The 7,923-nt window shown below is 43.6% G+C and overlaps 1 long non-coding RNA gene across 1 annotated transcript; it reads right to left on the bottom strand.

The window, feature by feature from the left end:
- Nucleotides 1–785: 785 nt before the first annotated feature.
- On the bottom strand, nucleotides 786–1,307 carry LOC311290160. Its single transcript, XR_014627337.1, has 3 exons — nucleotides 1,201–1,307; nucleotides 1,062–1,117; nucleotides 786–994 (listed from the first exon to the last, which is right to left on the bottom strand). It is a non-coding gene; the product is annotated as an uncharacterized lncRNA (long non-coding RNA).
- Nucleotides 1,308–7,923: the final 6,616 nt, after the last annotated feature.

Below are 7,923 nucleotides of genomic sequence, written 5' to 3' on the forward strand. Positions count from 1 at the left end.
TATACTGTACATATATACATATATACATATACATATGTGGCGTTGAGAGTATTTTTCTTAAAGATCTTCTAGTGTAATGACTACGCCACCTGGGAGTTCTTAACCCAGGAATACCAACCTAATAAATAGGCTGCACAGATTTATTTCCCTCTTATAAGACAAGAGACGTGGATGAATAAATAATGGTTTTATTTTTCTAGTCGCAATAATAATAATAATAATAATAATAATAATAATAATTAATTCAAGACAAAGACAATACACGGAAAATGTTCAAATATTACTTCAACACTGAGACTTCACAACATCAATACACAATAAATACACAAACAGAGGGACAACCTCACTTTTTCAGATGATAGGACTGAGTGTGACCAGCAGGGGGGGACTCAGTGATCACCAAAACACTCAATAAATAGCACAATAAATACAAAAGAAAACCAAAACACCCAATTAATATCAACTTCACACGCTGGTGCTCATACACAGCACAAAAGTAATCAGCAAGTCAAGCCCCACCCCTTTGCTTTTGAACACTCAACCCAAAATGAAATCAAAGAAAGGAATCACATAGAATGATCAAATACAATTCACAGTAAACGGATAAAGAAATAACAAATTAATTAACAATAAACCTTTGAAAAAAAACAATACTATTAGCAAACACACAACACTCTCCTTGTAAACATGCACACTCACACGTAGCCCCACACACACACTTACACACGCACACACTTACACACGCACTCGCACGCACACACACACTGAAACTACAGGAAGGCGATATTCCTCTCCTTGCCAACCTGCATACGGTTTTAAGCACTAGCAGTTTCGATTCGGCTATAGCCAGAGTTGAATGAAGTTGACATAACTCCGTTGGTTTAAATCCAGTTGAAACAACAGCAAAACAGCAGCGCTCCGTGATTAACGAGCGAACGACAGGTTACCCCAGCAACCGAATCCTCCCCGCCACTCGGCAGAATACACTGCCCCTCTGAAACAACAACTATAATTAAGAGAAATCTCATGGAGCATAACACAAATACAAATAACCTGCATACTTGGGGTGCAACGAATCCCAGTCACAGCAGTCCAACAGGTGAAATCAATGTGCACGCTGTAAATAGAACAGAAGGGATTGTAATTCACCCACTGCCCTATAAACTGAAAGATAAACACTATAAACAATCGCGTTCCTACCTGTGGAAAATCTACACCAGAACGTCAGCCGTGGGAAACAGCACTCAATCTCCTACGTGCCATACAGGGGACCAAACAGACAAATTTCCCGCATGCAGCTCAGCATGCGGAACCGGAAAGGAAGAAGCTCTGTATCGTGATTCACTATAGAGCAGATATATATGCGCCGCCCTTAGCTGGGATAGGCTCAATAAATCAACCTGAAGTAACCAATAGTGGCCCAAAGCCACACATCTATACTGCCACACATATATACTTGTGTATGTGTATATATATATATATATATATATATTAGGGCCGTGACATTGTGGCTAGAACGGCTCCAGATTCAAAGGTCAATACGGAATGGATTAATCTGCGTTATTTTTTTTAAAAAAAATAACGCAGATTAATCCATTCCGTATTGACCTTTGAATCTGGAGCCGTTCTAGCCACAATTCGACTGTAAAATGAAGGAGGGAGACGAGAACGCGCTGGCGCTGCCTGGATCATTGATTGGAACATTTACTTATAAAAAACAGCCGGCATTTCAACGTTGATATATATATATATAACATTGAAATCACTCGCGCCAGATGCTCAAGAGTGATGGTGTGTTCACACCAAACGCGAATTTAATTGTTTGCACGAGTAGATTACATACAAAGTCAATGCAAAGACGTGAATAGACGCAATGACGCGAATTGGGCGACGCGTTTGCCGCGAAAGCTTGATAATCGCCTCAATCGCGTCTTCCTCGCAAGTTTAAAATTTTTAACTCGAGCGGAAGATTCGCATGACGCTTTGTTGCGCAAGCCAATAAATGAAGAGCTCATTGATACGTCCACTGGAAGCCAGGCGCAGTTCCTGGAGAAGACGGTGAAATTCACCGAGTTGAGTGCGCCTCTGGATGGTGCTGTGAACCCAGACACGTCGGCGTTTTGCTTTCCTTCGTATTTGGGACTTCCACAACATTTAGTCATTTACATTTACATTTAGTCATTTAGCAGACGCTTTTATCCAAAGCGACTTACAAATCAGGACTAAATTAAGCGAGTCATCATGAAGAGGCAAAAGACAACAACAACGCAAGAAGTGTTCAGAATACGAAGTTCAGGCATTATTCAGAGTAGCATAAGCATGATAAGTGGGATTTTAAGGGAAAGGTTTTTTTTTTTTTTTTTTTTTTTTTTTTTTTTTTTTTATGAGTTTAGGTGCTCATGGAAGAGATGGGTTTTCAGCTGCTTTTTGAATGTTGTCAGGGATTCAGCATTCCGGATGAGGGTGGGGAGAGTGTTCCACCAGCATGGAACTGTGAATGAGAATGATCTGGAAAGTGATCTTGTGGCTTTCTGTGATGGAACCACGAGACGTCGCTTGTTGATTGATCGTAGGCGTCTGGTGGGGATGTAGGCTCGTAGGAGTGAGTGAAGGTAGGAGGGAGCTGAGCCTGTGATAGATCTGTAAGCAAGCGTCAATGCCTTGAACTTGATGCGAGCAGCGAGAGGTAGCCAGTGCAGAGAGATTAACAGAGGGGTGACGTGGGCCCTCTTGGGCTCGTTGAAGACAAGACGAGCTGCAGCATTCTGGATCATCTGAAGAGGTTTGGTAGCACATGCTGGAAGTCCGGCCAGAAGAGCATTGCAGTAGTCAAGCCTAGAAATGACCAGGGCCTGGACGAGGAGTTGTGTTGCGTGCTCAGTTAGGAAAGGCCTGATCTTCCTGATGTTGTGCAGCGCAAACCTGCATGATCGAGCTGTCTTTGAAATGTGATCTGTGAAGGTCAGCTGGTCATCAAACGTTACTCCCAGATTTCTGACCGACCTTGATGGTGTGATTGATGATGAATCAAGCTGGATGGTGAAGTCGTGCTGTAGAGACGGATTGGCAGGGAGGACGAGCAGTTCAGTCTTTGCCAGGTTGAGCTGCAGGTGATGTTCCTTCATCCATGTGGAGATGTCTGCCAGACAGCTCGAGACCCGTGCAGCTACTGTGGGATCATCTGGTCGAAATGAGAGGAAGAGTTGTGTGTCATCAGCATAGCAGTGGTAGGAGAAACCATGTGCCTGTATGATGTGTCCCAGTGATGTAGTGTAGATGGAGAAGAGGAGGGGACCGAGAACTGAACCCTGGGGAACCCCTGTGGTCAGTTGATGTGCTCTGGATACCTCGCCTCTCCATGCGACTTTGAAGGACCTACCTGTGAGATAGGATTCAAACCAGTCGAGTGAAGTTCCTGTGATGCCCAGTGATGAGAGGCTGGACATAAGGATCTGATGGTTCACGGTGTCGAAGGCAGCAGACAGATCAAGGAGAATGAGGAGTGAAGATTTGGAAGCAGCTTTTGCAATCCGTAGGGCTTCTGTGACCGACAGTAATGCAGTCTCAGTTGAATGCCCTTTCTTGAAGCCAGATTGGTTGACATCCAGCTGGTTGTTTAGAGACAAGAAGGATGTTACTTGGTTGAAAACAGCTCTTTCAAGTGTTTTTGCAATGAATGGTAGGAGAGAGATGGGTCTGTAATTCTCTACAAAAGACGTGTTTAGCGTTGGTTTTTTAAGCAGTGGAGTGACCCGAGCCTGCTTGAATGCTGTAGGGAAGGTGCCAGTATGGAGGGATGAGTTGATGATGTGTGTGAGTGCTGGTAGAAGTGTGGGAGAGATGGCTTGTAGAAGGTGTGAGGGGATGGGGTCTAGAGGGCAGGTGGTAGGGTGACTGGAGAGGAGAAGTGTAGATACTTCTTCCTCTGTTAGCGGCGAAAAGGAGGACAGAGGGGTATTGGCTGTGGAAGGGGTCGGTCTGGGTTCCTGTGTGTGTGGAGCTGAGAATTGACTGCTGATAGTTGTTGTTTTGTTGGTGAAGAAGTTTGCAAAATCATCGGCAGTTAAGGAGGAGGAGGGTGGTGGTGGAGGTGGACAGAGGAGTGAGTTGAATGTCTTGAAGAGTAGTCGTGCGTTGGAGGAGCTGTTGATCTTGTTGTGGAAATAAGAAGATTTTGCAGCATGAACATCAGCAGAAAAGGACGAGAGGAGAGATTTATACATACTCAGGTCAGATGATTCTTTTGATTTGCGCCATTTCCTCTCCGCTGCCCTGAGTTCGGTCCGGTGTTCACGAAGAACCTCAGATAGCCAGGGGTTAGAAGGAGTAGCGCGTGCTGGCCTGGAGGAGAGAGGGCAGATTTTGTCTAGAGTAGAGGTTAGTGTGGAGCATAGGGTATCCGTTGCAGTATTCACATCCAGAGATGAGAATTGTGAGGGTGGGGGAAGAGAAGAAGACACGGCAGAGGAGAGGTGGGAGGGGGAAAGTGAGCGTAGGTTTCGCCTGAGGGTGACTGGTGGTGGGGTTGGTGGCGCAGGGGTAGCGAGTTGTAGACTGAAGGTGATGAGGAAATGATCTGAAACATGGAGAGGCCTCACCAAAATGTTGTCTGTGATGCAGTTGCGTGTGTAGACCAGGTCCAGTTGGTTGCCTGATTTGTGAGTACCTGTGGTGATGTGTCGTTTGAGATCGAAGGAGGCTAGTAGAGAGGTGAAGTCTGTTGCATGTGGTTTTTCGAGATGAATGTTGAAGTCACCGAAGACTAGAAGTGGGGTGCCGTCCTCAGGGAAAGAGGACAGCAGCACATCCAGCTCCTCTACGAAGTTACCCAGCTGACCTGGGGGGCGATAAATTACTACAATATGGATCTTGCTGGGAGTTGTAAGTGTGATAGCATGATATTCAAATGAATTGTTGTTGCATAGAGAAGAGAGCGCTGAGTATTTCCAATTGTTGGAAACGAGAAGCCCTGTCCCGCCACCCCTCCCAGACTGGCGAGGGGAGTGAGAAAAGGAGAAATTGCTAGAGAGAGCAGCGGGGGTTGCTGAGTCTTCAGGACGAATCCAGGTCTCAGTCAAGCCCAGGATACTGAGAGTAGAATGAGATGCAAAGGCTGGAATGAAGTCAGCTTTGTTGACTGCTGACTGACAATTCCATAGACCCACGGAAAGAGAGAGAGGAGTGTGTGAGGATGAGAGAATGGGACGCAGATTAGTAGTATCGCGCTGCCTTGTGCGCGTGATGAAAGGGCGTTGTCGAACGATAACAGGAATGTGTTGAAAACACATGCTGATTCGGGAGAAAGATAAGATAAGAAGTGGAAAGGGAAAAGGCGAATTTTAAGTGCCTTTCTGGTGTCCCTGCTCGGTGGAGTCGCGCAGGTAGAGTCGATGGTCTTTACCCGAGTCGGTCTGAACACGAGGAGGCTGCACACGAGAGCTGAACGCTTCCGCTGACGCTTCCGCGACAGCGCGCAAAATACACAGATATACAGAAGAATGCTTTCACCGCTTGAGTGAGTACAGCTGGTTCGGTCTTGCAATTAAGTGGATAACGCGATAATGGGCCAACTTTCGCTTTGAAAGTGCTAGGAGCAGAGGCTTAAAGTGCAAATTAGGCTTTAACAATAATAATTTTCACTCGCGGCTGTTTGTTTAATGTGGCAACGCGTCCAACTAAAATACACAATTATGTGAAGTTAAAAATATAAGGGAAGCTGAGAATCGAAGATGGGCTTACCTTGACTACAAAGCAACGCTGATAATAACAAGAGAGCAGAGTATTCCAGAAAACACACAGTTGCGCGTTTCAGTCGAGCCTCTTGTTGCTCGCTTGTTCTGCGGGAGTGAACTGAATCTCGTCTATTTAAAGGTATTCTAACAGATGCTGGCTCGGTCTTGCAATTAAGTGGATAACGCGATAATGGGCCAACTTTCGCTTTGAAAGTGCTAGGAGCAGAGGCTTAAAGTGCAAATTAGGCTTTAACAATAATAATTTTCACTCGCGGCTGTTTGTTTAATGTGGCAACGCGTCCAACTAAAATACACAATTATGTGAAGTTAAAAATATAAGGGAAGCTGAGAATCGAAGATGGGCTTACCTTGACTACAAAGCAACGCTGATAATAACAAGAGAGCAGAGTATTCCAGAAAACACACAGTTGCGCGTTTCAGTCGAGCCTCTTGTTGCTCGCTTGTTCTGCGGGAGTGAACTGAATCTCGTCTATTTAAAGGTATTCTAACAGATGCTGGCTCGGTCTTGCAATTAAGTGGATAACGCGATAATGGGCCAACTTTCGCTTTGAAAGTGCTAGGAGCAGAGGCTTAAAGTGCAAATTAGGCTTTAACAATAATAATTTTCACTCGCGGCTGTTTGTTTAATGTGGCAACGCGTCCAACTAAAATACACAATTATGTGAAGTTAAAAATATAAGGGAAGCTGAGAATCGAAGATGGGCTTACCTTGACTACAAAGCAACGCTGATAATAACAAGAGAGCAGAGTATTCCAGAAAACACACAGTTGCGCGTTTCAGTCGAGCCTCTTGTTGCTCGCTTGTTCTGCGGGAGTGAACTGAATCTCGTCTATTTAAAGGTATTCTAACAGATGCTGGCTCGGTCTTGCAATTAAGTGGATAACGCGATAATGGGCCAACTTTCGCTTTGAAAGTGCTAGGAGCAGAGGCTTAAAGTGCAAATTAGGCTTTAACAATAATAATTTTCACTCGCGGCTGTTTGTTTAATGTGGCAACGCGTCCAACTAAAATACACAATTATGTGAAGTTAAAAATATAAGGGAAGCTGAGAATCGAAGATGGGCTTACCTTGACTACAAAGCAACGCTGATAATAACAAGAGAGCAGAGTATTCCAGAAAACACACAGTTGCGCGTTTCAGTCGAGCCTCTTGTTGCTCGCTTGTTCTGCGGGAGTGAACTGAATCTCGTCTATTTAAAGGTATTCTAACAGATGCTGGTTCGGTCTTGCAATTAAGTGGATAACGCGATAATGGGCCAACTTTCGCTTTGAAAGTGCTAGGAGCAGAGGCTTAAAGTGCAAATTAGGCTTTAACAATAATAATTTTCACTCGCGGCTGTTTGTTTAATGTGGCAACGCGTCCAACTAAAATACACAATTATGTGAAGTTAAAAATATAAGGGAACAAGTACAGAGCAGCAATATCTTTTATTTCAGACATGACGGAAGCATATGGCAGAAAGAAACTGTGTTGTTGTTGTTGTTGATGATGATGATGATGACACTTCTTTTCGCGGGATGTTTTTATTCGCGAGTGATGCTGACGCGCGAATTGACACAAAGTGGTCAAGCGTATAACTAGATGCGAATTTGACGCTCTATTCGCGTTTGGTGTGAACACACCATGAGTAATCAAAAAACCTTTGCTTAGCTTTATTTATTTTTTAATTTAAAAATAATTTAATCTACAAAATAATAGAATTTATCTGAAATAGAAACTACATTTTAAAGTAATTAAAGAAAGTAATAGCATACTATAAAGAATAGCATACTTTAGCATACTTTATATACAGTATAGCATACTTCTCTACTGCATAGCCTCTTTTCTACTGCACAAGTTTAAGCACATTTATCAAACTAAGTGTTGTAGTAGGAGACCATTGATGTGTAAACTGAATTTGGTGACACTACAGTGTGTAACATTGAAGTTAATGACTAATATTTGTAGTAACGCTTTTTGGATTTTGCACTTTGTAGACGGTCTCATGGAGATCGATTTATATTATAAGACTAGTTTTGAGGAAAATGAGGTTGTAGCTCATCATCTACAGATTGAAAATAGGAGTAATTTGAGTTTTAACAACATTTAGCTCACAATTTATTGATCTGGGAAGTTTGGATCCGTGAATAACTTTACTGAACTCCTTGAACTAAGCAATGTCCGTATTT

The sequence above is a fragment of the Rutilus rutilus genome (assembly GCF_951802725.1).
Source record: "Rutilus rutilus genome assembly, chromosome: 4".
Classification (NCBI taxonomy): domain Eukaryota; kingdom Metazoa; phylum Chordata; class Actinopteri; order Cypriniformes; family Leuciscidae; genus Rutilus; species Rutilus rutilus.